Genomic DNA, 13,542 nt, shown 5'->3' with positions numbered 1-13,542 from the left:
ATAAGCTCTGGAGACATTCTCGGGAAGATCTATGTCCAGCCCATAGATCTAAACGGCTCATTTACATATTAAGAAAAATGAAGATTTTTCTGGAATAAAACCTCAGATCGCAGATATGAAGCTATCATTTTATTCAGCTTCCTATAACCTGCAAGCCCATATAGACTTAGAAGGGTAGATCCTACTAACAGATTTCTTTTAAATGGGTTCTCCGGGAAAAGGTTAAAAAAATAAAAGGAAGAAAATGGTATAATTTACATTTTGTAAATTTAGAAAAAAAACGTTTAACTTTAATTAGGAATCCACACTCATTTTACCTAGAGGTCTAGTCACTAGAGTATACATGAAAATGTCCAGCACGTGCTTTTCATGTGTAGGAAAATGTGCTACCTGTGGAATTTCTGAATTTAAATGCTAGAGATACCAGGGTGCTGAGGTAAGAAGAGGCTGCTCACACTGCTGTCCACCCCATCTGGTCTAATAAGGAGATACCAGGATAGTGGAGGTAAGAAGAGGCTGCTCACACTGCTGTCCACCCTATCTAGTCTAATACAGGAGATACCAGGATAGTGGAGGTAAGAAGAGGCTGCTCACACTGCTGTCCACCCTATCTGGTCTAATACAGGAAATACCAGGATAGTGGAGGTAAGAAGAGGCTGCTCACACTGCTGTCCACCCTATCTGGTCTAATACAGGAGATACCAGGATAGTGGAGGTAAGAAGAGGCTGCTCACACTGCTGTCCACCCTATCTGGTCTAATACAGGAGATACCAGGATAGTGGAGGTAAGAAGAGGCTGCTCACACTGCTGTCCACCCTATCTGGTCTAATACAGGAGATACCAGGATAGTGGCGGTAAGAAGAGGCTGCTCATGCTGCTGTCCACCCTATCTGGTCTAATACAGGAGATACCAGGATAGTGGAGGTAAGAAGAGGCTGCTCACACTGCTGTCCACCCTATCTGGTCTAATACAGGAGATACCAGGATAGTGGAGGTAAGAAGAGGCTGCTCATGCTGCTGTCCACCCTATCTGGTCTAATACAGGAGATACCAGGATAGGGGAGGTAAGAAGAGGCTGCTCACACTGCTGTCCACCCTATCTGGTCTAATACAGGAGATACCAGGATAGTGGAGGTAAGAAGAGGCTGCTCACACTGCTGTCCACCCTATCTGGTCTAATACAAGAGATACCAGGATAGTGGAGGTAAGAAGAGACTGCTCACACTGCTGTCCACCCTATCTGGTCTAATACAAGATATACCAGGATAGTGGAGGTAAGAAGAGGCTGCTCACACTGCTGTCCACCCTATCTGGTTTTATAACAGGAGATACCAGGATAGTGGAGGTAAGAAGAGGCTGCTCACACTGCTGTCCACCCTATCTGGTCTAATACAGGAGATACCAGGATAGTGGAGGTAAGAGGCTGCTCACACTGCTGTCCACCCCATCTGGTCTAATACAGGAGATACCAGGATGGTGGAGCTAAGAAGAGGCTGCTCACACTGCTGTCCACCCTATCTGGTCTAATACAGGAGATACCAGGATAGTGGAGGTAAGAAGAGGCTGCTCACACTGCTGTCCACCCTATCTGGTTTTATAACAGGAGATACCAGGATAGTGGAGGTAAGAAGAGGCTGCTCACACTGCTGTCCACCCTATCTGGTCTAATACAGGAGATACCAGGATAGTGGAGGTAAGAAGAGGCTGCTCACACTGCTGTCCACCCTATCTGGTCTAATACAGGAGATACCAGGATGGTGGAGCTAAGAAGAGGCTGCTCACACTGCTGTCCACCCTATCTGATCAAAAGAAGAAAAGAAAAAAAAAAAGAGCAAACCGCCTTTACAGAAATTGGAGACAGCTGAAGAGGGTCATTAGTGGTGGGTGCTATATACTTCTGGTGAAGCACAGAGAAAACCAGAAGAGGGGGGATGGGGAAGAAGAGAAAAAAAAAGATTCAGCACATCCATCTGGTAAATATCTAGAAAGTATTTATTTTTATTAGGAATCCATTAACACACAAAAAGGCCTGTAGAAGACATGTAAAAATTGGACGTATTTCTGGCGAAACTGCCCTTACTGATAAATATAACTAACGGCGGTATCGCCAGATGTTTACATGTCTTCCATAAGCCTTGTTTGGGTTTTAATGGATTCCTAGTAAAAATGAATACTTTTTTTTTTAAGATATTTACCAGATGGCTGTGCTGAATTTCTTTTTTTTTCCCTCTTCTATCTGATCTAAAACTGGAGACACCAGGGTGCTGAGGTAAAAAACAGCTCACACTACTGCCCATCCTGTCTATCGGATCTAATACTGGAGATACCAGGGGTGCTGGGGTACGAGGAGGCTGCGGACACTGCTGTCCACCCTATCTCATCTAATACTGGAGATACCATGGGTGCTGAGTCTGCTCACACTGCTGTCCACCATGTGTATCTGATCTAATATTGGAGATGCCAGGAGTGCTGGGGTAAGAGGAGGCTGCTCACACTGCTGTCCATCCTATCTGATCTAATACTGGAGATGCCTGGAGTGCTGGGGTAAGAGGAGGCTGCTCACATTGCTCTCCACCCTATCTGATCTAATACTGTAGATACCAGGGGTGCTGAGTCTGCTCACTCTGCTGTCCACCATGTCTATCTGATCTAATATTGGAGATGCCTGGAGTGCTGGGGTAAGAGGAGGCTGCGGACACTTCTGTCCACCCTATCTGATCTAATACTGGAGATACCATGGGTGCTGAGGTAAGAGGAGGCTGTGGACAATGCTGTCCACCCTATCTGATCTGATACTGGAGATACCATGGGTGCTGAGTCTGCTCACACTGCTGTCCATCATGTCTATCTGATCTAATATTGGAGATGCCAGGAGTGCTGGGGTAAGAGGAGGCTGCAGACACTGCTGTCCACCCTATCTGATCTAATACTGGAGATACCAGGGGTGCTGAGTCTGCTCACACTGCTGTCCATCATGTCTATCTGATCTAATATTGGAGATACCAGGAGTGTTGAGGTAAGAGGAGGCTGCGGACACTGCTGTCCAACCTATCTGATCTAATACTGGAGATACCATGGGTGCTGAGGTAAGAGGAGGCTGTGGACAATGCTGTCCACCCTATCTGATCTAATACTGGAGATATCATGGGTGCTGAGTCTGCTCACACTGCTGTCCATCATGTCTATCTGATCTAATATTGGAGATGCCAGGAGTGCTGGGGTAAGAGGAGGCTGCTCACATTGCTCTCCACCCTATCTGATCTAATACTGGAGATATCATGGGTGCTGAGTCTGCTCACACTGCTGTCCATCCTATCTGATCTAATATTGGAGATGCCAAGAGTGCTGGGGTAAAGGTACCGTCACACTTAGCGACGCTGCAGCGATACCGACAACGATCCGGATCGCTGCAGCGTCGCTGTTTGGTCGCTGGAGAGCTGTCACACAGACAGCTCTCCAGCGACCAACGATCCCGAGGTCCCCGGTAACCAGGGTAAACATCGGGTAACTAAGCGCAGGGCCGCGCTTAGTAACCCGATGTTTACCCTGGTTACCAGCGTAAAAAAACAAACAGTACATACTTACATTCAGCTGTCTGTCCCTTGCCGTCTGGTTCCTGCACTGACTGCTGGCCGCAAAGTGAAAGTGAAAGCACAGCACAGCGGTGAGTCACACAGCGGTGACTCACCGCTGTGGCTGTGCTCTGCTTTCACTTTACGGCCAGCAGTCATTGCAGGAACCAGACGGCAAGGGACAGACAGCTGAATGTAAGTATGTACTGTTTGTTTTTTTACGCTGGTAACCAGGGTAAACATCGGGTTACTAAGCGCGGCCCTGCGCTTAGTTACCCGATGTTTACCCTGGTTACCAGTGAAGACATCGCTGAATCGGTGTCACACACGCCGATTCAGCGATGTCTGCGGGGAGTCCAGTGACGAAATAAAGTTCTGGACTTTCTTCCCCGACCAGCGATCTCCCAGCAGGGGCCTGATCGCTGCTGCCTGTCACACTGGACGATATCGCTAGCGAGTACGCTGCAACGTCACGGATCACTAGCGATATCGTCTAGTGTGACAGTACCTTAAGAGGAGGCTGCTCACATTGCTCTCCAGACTGTATCTGATCTAATAATGGAGGTACTGAGATAAGAAGAGGCTGCTCACACTGCTGTCCAGCCTATGTTATCTAATACAGGAGATACCAGGGGTGCTGAGGTAAGAAGAGGCCGCTCACACTGCGGTCTACCCTATTTGATCTAATACTGGAGATACCAAGGTGATGAGGAAAGAAGAAGCCAAGTACACTAATCAACCAAAAATACAACAGAAACCGGTGAAAAAAACAAACAAACACTACCACGTGTCAAAAGGTCCAAGGAAAGCTAGAACTAGAGATTCAGAAGCCGACTAAAAGAAAGATGTTCCCAACAGCTTAAAGTATGGCCCTACGTACGCACAGAAACATTTAACAAAGGTGATAATTTGCCATTTTATACAGTAAAACATTTTACGGAATTTAAAAAAATCATATCATACCAGTAATGGACATAATGGTTCTCAGTTTAAAAACTCAGAAAAGAGGTGTCAAACCTAACATACTTGTATTAACAGGAGTATCAGACAAGTTTCTATTTTTACTTTTCTCTTTAAAATCCTTGTATCTCCCAAGAAATTTCTCCTCCTCCACAAAAGGGAGATGTCACAAATTTCTCTGATCTAGCAAGGTAGTGGTTTTCCCGTTCAACAGAAAAAGTACCAATTACACTCGGCAACAGCCCAGCACAAGTCATTATTTCCCTTTCATCTAAACGATGGGTAGTATGAGGCCAAGTGAACCTGAAAATGGATGAACAGATACACTGAAACCCTGGCAGAATCTTCTTACTACGCATTTTATTCTTATTCCTTCCAGACTACAATCTATACATTTAACAAGACCCATTATGAATGGTAAAGAGTTGGGGTCTACTTGAACGCTCGTATAACCTTGTAGATTAACCAAACAGGCAAAATGATCAAACCATCCTGTGTAAACAAGATTTGTGCTGCCGAGAACAATGGAAGCCTATGGGAACTGAACCACATATTATGGATCAGTCAGTGTGCATCATTAAGTGCAGTCTGGTAGGTGAGGTAAAACCAATTTTAGTCCCTGAATAAAATATAAAAAAATAATTATTGTAGTATATCAAACAAGGGATCACAAAAAAAATAAAAGAAAAAGTTCTCAAAAATATAAATATCTGAATTATCTCCAAATTCCATATATCCTAGTTTAAAGATAAAGAGGGGAAAAAAAAAAGAAAAGAAAAAAAAGTAAAGATAGCTGGTATTACTGCATCTGCAAAAGTCTGATGTAGCAAAATGTAAAAGCAAAGTATTTTATAAACATTCACTAAAAAGCGTTCAAAAAGGTATCAATAAAAATGCCAGCGGAAAAACCACAAGGCCTTATACTAAACTTATACTTCGTTCCATAGAGTAGACTTTTCAGCAGTCTTATTATCACCACAGACAGGAATTAAATTTGGCAACTCAATACAAAGTAGGTACACAGGATCCACTATCGCCTTTGCCCAGATCAAAAAATTATCACAAAATCCTTCAATACAGGTTTAACAGGGTCAGGGGCGGCCTCTTACGCAGGGTCAGGGGCGGCCTCTTACGCAGGGTCAGGGGCGGCCTCTTACGCAGGGTCAGGGGCGGCCTATTACGCAGGGTCAGGGGCGGCCTATTACGCAGGGTCAGGGGCGGCCTATTACGCAGGGTCAGGGGCGGCCTATTACACAGGGTCAGTTGCGGTTTATTACACAGGGTCAGGGGCGGTCCATTACACAGGGTCAGGGGCGGTCTATTACACAGGGTCAGTATATTACACAGTGTCAGAGGCGGTCTATTACTACTTATGTCCATGTGGCTGCTGAGAAATACAGTAAGTATGAGACCAATACTAGGCGTAGTGACCAGTGTGAACACTGCAAGATGATTTTTTTAATTTTATTTAGTGGTATGGAACAATATCTACTATATAAAGCTGAATGTGTGTGTGTGTGTGTGTGTGTGTGTGTGTGTGTGTGTGTGTGTGTGTGTGTGTGTGTGTGTTTTTATGTGTATGTGTGTGTGTGTGTATGTCCGGGATTGGCATCTGCACTGTCGCAGCTACAGCCACAAAATTTTGCACAGTCACACGTCTGGACCCCGAGAGCATCATAGGCTATATTGTGAGGCGAAATTTTAACCCCGCGCTTTCCAATTCACCAAACAATTTTGCCCCTATCTACATAAATCGGGAAAAAGGGAAAGGAAAAGTGTTGGAGGCGTCGCAGCTACAGAAACAAAATTTTGCACAGTCACACGTCTGGACCCCGAGAGCGTCATAGCCTATGTTGTGAGGTGAAATTTTAACTCCGCGCTTTCCAATTCACCAAACTATTTTTCCCCTATCTACATAATGGGGAAAAAGTGAAAGGAAAAGTGTTGGAGGCAAATTGACAGCTGCCAGATGTGAACAAGGGGGACTTAAAGAATGAGAGCGATGGCGCCAAAGAGTATATACCGTACAGTTGCTAAGGTAGGACCCCGACATGGGATACTCACCACACGGGGATATGAACACACACACATAATGCGCCACACACTACCACGTGCTTGAACACATATACCACCCTCAGCACACATTTCACCACACATACGCCAACCTCGCCACATAAAAGTCGAAACACAAAAGTCGCCGCTCAAAACTCACCACATGCAAAAAATAGGCTCACGCAAAACTCGCCACAAGTGCAAAACTCACCTCATGGAAAACTCGCCACACGCAAAACTTGCACATGCGGAAAAATTGCCATATGCACAAAATTTGCAACACATGCAAAAGTTGCCTCACACAAAATTTGCACATACTCAAAAGGCACCAGACATAAAACTCACCACGCGCAAAACTCGCCATGCGCAAAACTTGCTGCACACAACTTGCTACACTAACCTGTCACATGCAACTCGACACACAAAAAGTTGCTACACGCATGTTGCCACACAAAACTCATCTCATCTCACAAAAGTCGCTACATGCATGTCGCCACACACAACTCAACACACACAACTTGACAAACGAAACTCGCCCTAAAACACACACAAGTCTGGTATTAGCCTTCAAAAATAAAATTCTGATTAATAAGCAGACAAACTACAAGAGCAACAAATGTACCATATAGGAAATACGGCAGCTGTCAGTCACATGACCTAGTATGTGTGAGCTAATATATACTGCCAGGGGGGAGGGCTTCCTGTTGGCTAGGGATTTATCAGGCTGCCAATTTATCTTACAAATACTGAGGTAAAAATACTGAGCAAATAACGTGTTAACGAGGTCTAATACAGGAGATCACACAGATATATACTATATACAGGAGAGATGACACACAGATATATACTATATACAGGAGAGATGACACACAGGTATATACTATATAGAGGAGGAGATGACATACAGGTACATACTATATACAGGAGGAGATGACACACAGGTATATACTATATAGAGGAGGAGATGACATATAGGTACATACTATATACAGGAGGAGATGACACACAGGTATATACTATATACAGGAGGAGATGACACACAGGTATATACTATATAAAGGAGGAGATGACATACAGGTACATACTATATACAGGAGGAGATGACATACAGGTATATACTATATACAGGAGGAGCTGACACATAGGTATATACTATATACAGGAGCAGATTACCTACAGGTATATACTATATACAGGAGGAGATGACATACAGGTATATGCTATATATAGAAGATGACATACAGGTATATACTATATACAGGAGGAGAGGACACACAGATATATACTATATACAGGGGAGATGACACAGGCATATACTATATATAGAAGGAGATGACATACAGGTATATACTATATATAGGAGGAGATGACATACAGGTATATACTATATATAGGAGGAGATGACATACAGGAATATACTATATATAGGAGGAGATGACATACAGGTATATACTATATACAGGGGAGATGACACACAGCAGGTATATACTATATATAGGGGAGATGACATACAGGTATATACTATATACAGGAGATGACATACAGGTGTATACTATATATAAGGGAGATGACAAACATGTGTATACTGAGGTGAAAATGAGAGGTGTGAGGTGAAAATGAAAAGGTGTGAGTGCAAAATGAGAGGAGTGAGGGAAAATAGTGGAGTGATCGGAAAATGACAGATGTGAGGTCGAAATGACAAGTGTTAGGCGGGAATGAGAGGAGTGAGGGAGAAAATGAGAGGAGTGAGGGGGAAAATGAGAGATGTGAGGGGGAAAATTAAAGATGTGATTGGGAAAATGAGAGGCGTAATGGGAAAATAAGAGAAGTGAGGTGCTATAACTAACCACAGATATTTAGTATGCCCAGGCAACGCCGGGCTCTTCAGCTAGTTAAAAATACAATTTGACAAAATCCATTTCACTTAAAAACCTGATTTCTGATAAAGGTGATCTTTTGATGACATTATATGCTCGGCTGCTGTGCAGAAGGATCATGAGGACGCTCACAGAATTTGGTAGTATGGTGAATACCACCTGTGTGGCAGCCAACACCCAGAATAAAGACCTATCACTCATTCTTATCCTCCACTGGCTCGGACCCCCATTCACATCCGCTGGAGGGACCACTGCGTTCCACAGCCTTCCTTTCCCGTGTGATCACTGCATCTTGTGACGAGTCCGCTCTGAAACGTTCTAATAATCCAATCTGTGGGTCTCCCATTACAGGAGGGTTTCGGAGGCTCGAGGATTTGGTAGATATTTGTTTCGTTAACAGAGTTTAGCGTCTGCTGCTTGACGACTTTTAATCAAGTCAGGATAATGAAGCTTTTCTCCTCGGAGACCATCGGTGCGCGCAAATAGAATTTTTTCTTTGATATGAACCCAGCCGATCTTAATTAAACACATTGCAATCTATGGATTAAACCCTGAACGTTTCTGCAGAATGCAGATGTCCTGAAGGTCTGATCCATATCTGGGTGCGGGTCACTGAAGGTGAAGGCAATTCTCTGACGTTTGCACCTATGTGATCTAGAAGGGGTGCTCCAGCTCTCAGAAATGTACTGGGTGGGTGATGACTCTTAGATCAGCGAGGATCCCTCCGTCCGATGCCTCCCGGCCATGCTCTTGGAGCCCACTGGGGACAGGGGACATAAGTTGTGATCAGTGAAGATCCCAGGGAGGAGATCCACATGGATCTAACAATTCAGGTGTGTGCAGTGGATGGGTGATCATCTTCGTACACTGGATTACCTCTTTAGGCTGGTAAAACACTGGCAGCCATCACTGGGCGCTAATGGGCTGCAGCCGTCATGTGACACTGCTTATTCCAGGATGGCTGTAGAGGGGAAACCACAATCCAGAGCCAGGACCAGTGCTGGTTCGGGAGGAGAATACACGATTTATCATTTTATATTGAATCCCCTCCCCAGGAACAGGCAGCAGAAGTTCTAAGGTAGGAAAACTCTCCATCTTAGAACTCAGCATTCTGCTATTCCTCCATTATCCCTCCTGGACAGCTGGCTGGGTACCCTGACCCTTAATGACACCCAGATGTCAATTTATTCATTCAGGTTTCCAAGAAGGGTAACAGAGGAACAGCATCAGGATGTATAGAAATGACTGGATGAGGTCAGTGTGTATTCGTCCAGTCCAAGTGCTGAGGAACAGAAGAAGAACGCGGCCCTACGCCGATCTCCACGGCTGGATCATGGGAAATGTAGGCGCTTACTAGCACGGAGCCGGCAGGAGGCTGCAGGTCTTCACGTCATCTTCTCCTCTGTACCAATAATAAGAGATAACCAGCATTTCCCTCCAGACAGGTGCGGCTCTCCGTGCAGAGCAGCTGGCTACTGAACTATCCGGATTACAGTCCGATGGCTTCTGCCGCCTCCGTCCCTCCTCTTCTCAAATTATAAACTTTATCAGCTAGAATATTAAAAAGGGACATTGTGCAGGTGGTCCGCACGCCTTCAAAACTGCCCGGACCCATGGACTCCACAGGGCCAATAAAGGAGTCCTGTGGTGTCTGTACAGGTGGTCCGCACACCTCCAAAACTGCCCTGACCCATGGACTCCACAGGGCCAATAAGGGAGTCATGTGGTGTCTGTACAGGTGGTCCGCACACCTTCAAAGCTGCCCTGACCCATGAACTCCACAGGGCCAATAAGGGAGTCCTGTGGTGCCTGTACAGGTGGTCCGCACGCCTTCAAAACTGCCCTGACCCATGAACTCCACAGGGCCAATAAGGGAGTCCTGTGGTGCCTGTACAGGTGGTCCGCACACCTTCAAAGCTGCCCTGACCCATGAACTCCACAGGGCCAATAAGGGAGTCCTGTGGTGCCTGTACAGGTGGTCCGCACGCCTTCAAAACTGCCCTGACCCATGGACTCCACAGGGACAATAAAGGAGTCCTGTGGTGTCTGTACAGGTGGTCCGCACACCTCCAAAACTGCCCTGACCCATGGACTCCACAGGGCCAATAAGGGAGTCCTGTGGTGTCTGTACAGGTGGTCCGCACACCTCCAAAACTGCCCTGACCCATGGACTCCACAGGGCCAATAAGGGAGTCCTGTGGTGTCTGTACAGGTGGTCCGCACACCTCCAAAACTGCCCTGACCCATCGACTCCACAGGGCCAATAAGGGAGTCCTGTGGTGTCTGTACAGGTGGTCTGCACACCTCCAAAACTGCCCTGACCCATCGACTCCACAGGGCCAATAAGGGAGTCCTGTGGTGTCTGTACAGGTGGTCCGCACACCTCCAAAACTGCCCTGACCCATGGACTCCACAGGGCCAATAAGGGAGTCCTGTGGTGTCTGTACAGGTGGTCTGCACACCTCCAAAACTGCCCTGACCCATGGACTCCACAGGGCCAATAAGGGAGTCCTGTGGTGTCTGTACAGGTGGTCCGCACACCTCCAAAACTGCCCTGACCCATCGACTCCACAGGGCCAATAAGGGAGTCCTGTGGTGTCTGTACAGGTGGTCTGCACACCTCCAAAACTGCCCTGACCCATCGACTCTACAGGGCCAATAAAGGAGTCCTGTGGTGTCTGTACAGGTGGTCCGCACACCTCCAAAACTGCCCTGACCCATGAACTCCACAGAGCCAATAGAGGAGTCCTGTGGTGCCTGTGCAGGTGGTCCGCACACCTCCAAAACTGCCCTGACCCATGAACTCCACAGAGCCAATAGAGGAGTCCTGTGGTGCCTGTGCAGGTGGTCCGCACACCTCCAGAACAGCCCTGACCCATGGACTCCACAGGGCCAATAAAGGAGTCCTGTGGTGCCTGTGCAGGTGGTCCGCACACCTCCAGAACAGCCCTGACCCATGGACTCCACAGGGCCAATAAGGGAGTCCTGTGGTGCCTGTGCAGGTGGTCCGCACACCTCGAAATCAATCCTGACCCATCAACTTCACAGGGCCAATAAAGGAGTCCTGTGGTGTATGTGCCATAGTCATAAGATCAATGTTACTCACTGGCAGGGGTCTTATTCTTGTGCATACGTATAGTAGGATATCGCCCATTTACCCCCTCAGTCACCTGCTTTCCTCTACATCATGGCAAAGCAAAGCTTTACATATATTAAACTGGGAAAACAGACAAACTTTGAACTGGGACCACTTAGGTGTAGTAATAACAACGTCTGGTGAGTGAATACAGAGAATATTTTGGCAATTTATTTTCATAAAACTTCATTACGCAACTTGCTTTCAAATAATCCTGACACTTCTCTATGACTAATGAGGACACTAATCACCAAAAAATGAAGTACAACCTAAATAAAGCCAAGAGATTGATCACAACTGCGCACATCCTCGTGGCAGCAGCTGTACAAGCCTTCTGTGGCCCCGAAAGGTGTGAGCGTGCTCTATCGTCAGAGCCCCGTCCAGAAGCTATGCCTCAGGGTCGCCATGAAGCCATGTCCTGCCCATGTGGTTCCTTCTGCATCCATCTAAAGCAGGGGTGTCAAACTGCATTCCTCGAGGGCTGCAAACAGGTCATGTTTTCAGGATATCCTTGTACTGCACAGGTGATAATTTGATCACCAACTCATTATTTGTGTAGGTGATTAAATCACCTGTGCAGTACAAGGAAATCCTGAAAACATGACCTGTTTGCAGCCCTCGAGGAATGCAGTTTGACACCCCTGATCTAAAGAAAACCCGGCACCAGGACAAAAGTGGTCAGGTTTTGCCTAGTGTTTTCCTTCGGAGATATCAGGTGGATATGTAATACCAATCTGCTGCTCCCACAGGGTTAAATAGCATCTGAATTAATGCTATTTTATATAAAATGATTATTATTTCTGCTGAGTACACTGTGTTACGTGGCTATGTAACCTCCCCGCACTCATATATATCCTTACCTTGAACCGTTTTACTACCCGCAAGTCGCCTTCTATTATGCTGGGTGCAGTTATCAAAGAAACTAACTCTGACTCGGTCACTGACGTGGCAGAACGTGGCGTCACATCACAATATGGAAGTGGGAAGAAAAATCACAGACACGTGTAAAGTAGCCCAAGCTCACACGGATGCAACATTGGACGCCGTGCTTAAAGGGAATGTGTCCGCAGAAAATTACAGCTTATTTAACCCCTTCAACCCAGGGCAATTTTTTTCCCTCCCCTTCCTCCAAGAGCTATAACTTTTTTACTTTTCCATTCACATAGCCATAGGAGGGCTTGCTTTTTTTGCAGGCAAGTTGTACTTTTGAATGACACCATTCATTTTATCGTGTGATGTACTGGAAAGCGGGGGGGAAAAAAAAAAAAAAAAAAAAAAGACTCCAAGGGTATTGACATTACAAAAGAAAAAGTTGCAATTCCACAATTGTTTTTTGTGCTTGCTATTTATCATGTTCACTACACAGTAAAACTGATCTGACAATATGATTCTGCAGGTCAGTACGAGTATGTAGATACCAAACATGAATAGCTTTTAAGTTCTTTTTTTATTTAAGTGATAAAAAAAAAATGTAAATTAGCCTTTTTTTCAAGAACCACACATTTTCCATTTTTCGGGATCCGGGGTTGGGCGACTGCTTATTTTTTGCATCCTGAGCTGATGTTTTAATTAATAATAATAATAATAATAATCTTTATTTATATAGCGCCAACATATTCCGCAGCGCTTTACAGTTTAACAGTTTCAAACACAACAGTCATAAGTAACAATGTTAATAATACAGTAATAAAGCAAAATAAGACAAAATAAGACGACCCTGCTCGTGAGAGCTTACAATCTACAATGAGGTGGGGGGGGATACAAAGTACAGTTGTGTATTTACAATGATGTATTTACAATGATGGTCCAGCCATCTTCAGGGGGTGGGGGATAGATGGAGATACTGAATGGGCTACACACACACACACACACACATAAAATGAGTTTGATTAGGGAACGTGATAGGCCGCTCTGAACAAATGAGTTTTGAGCGAGCGCCTAAAA

General features: G+C 45.5%; 1 protein-coding gene across 3 annotated transcripts in view; it reads right to left on the bottom strand.

Annotated features, from left to right (window-relative positions):
* The window catches only part of ARHGEF12 (Rho guanine nucleotide exchange factor 12), a 195,814-nt gene that overhangs the window by 99,050 nt on the left and 83,222 nt on the right, over window positions 1-13,542 (bottom strand). The window lies entirely within an intron of this gene.

This window comes from Ranitomeya imitator, chromosome 10 (genome assembly GCF_032444005.1).
Source record: "Ranitomeya imitator isolate aRanImi1 chromosome 10, aRanImi1.pri, whole genome shotgun sequence".
Lineage (NCBI taxonomy): Eukaryota > Metazoa > Chordata > Amphibia > Anura > Dendrobatidae > Ranitomeya > Ranitomeya imitator.
This window is presented reverse-complemented; position numbering and strand designations above follow the sequence as displayed.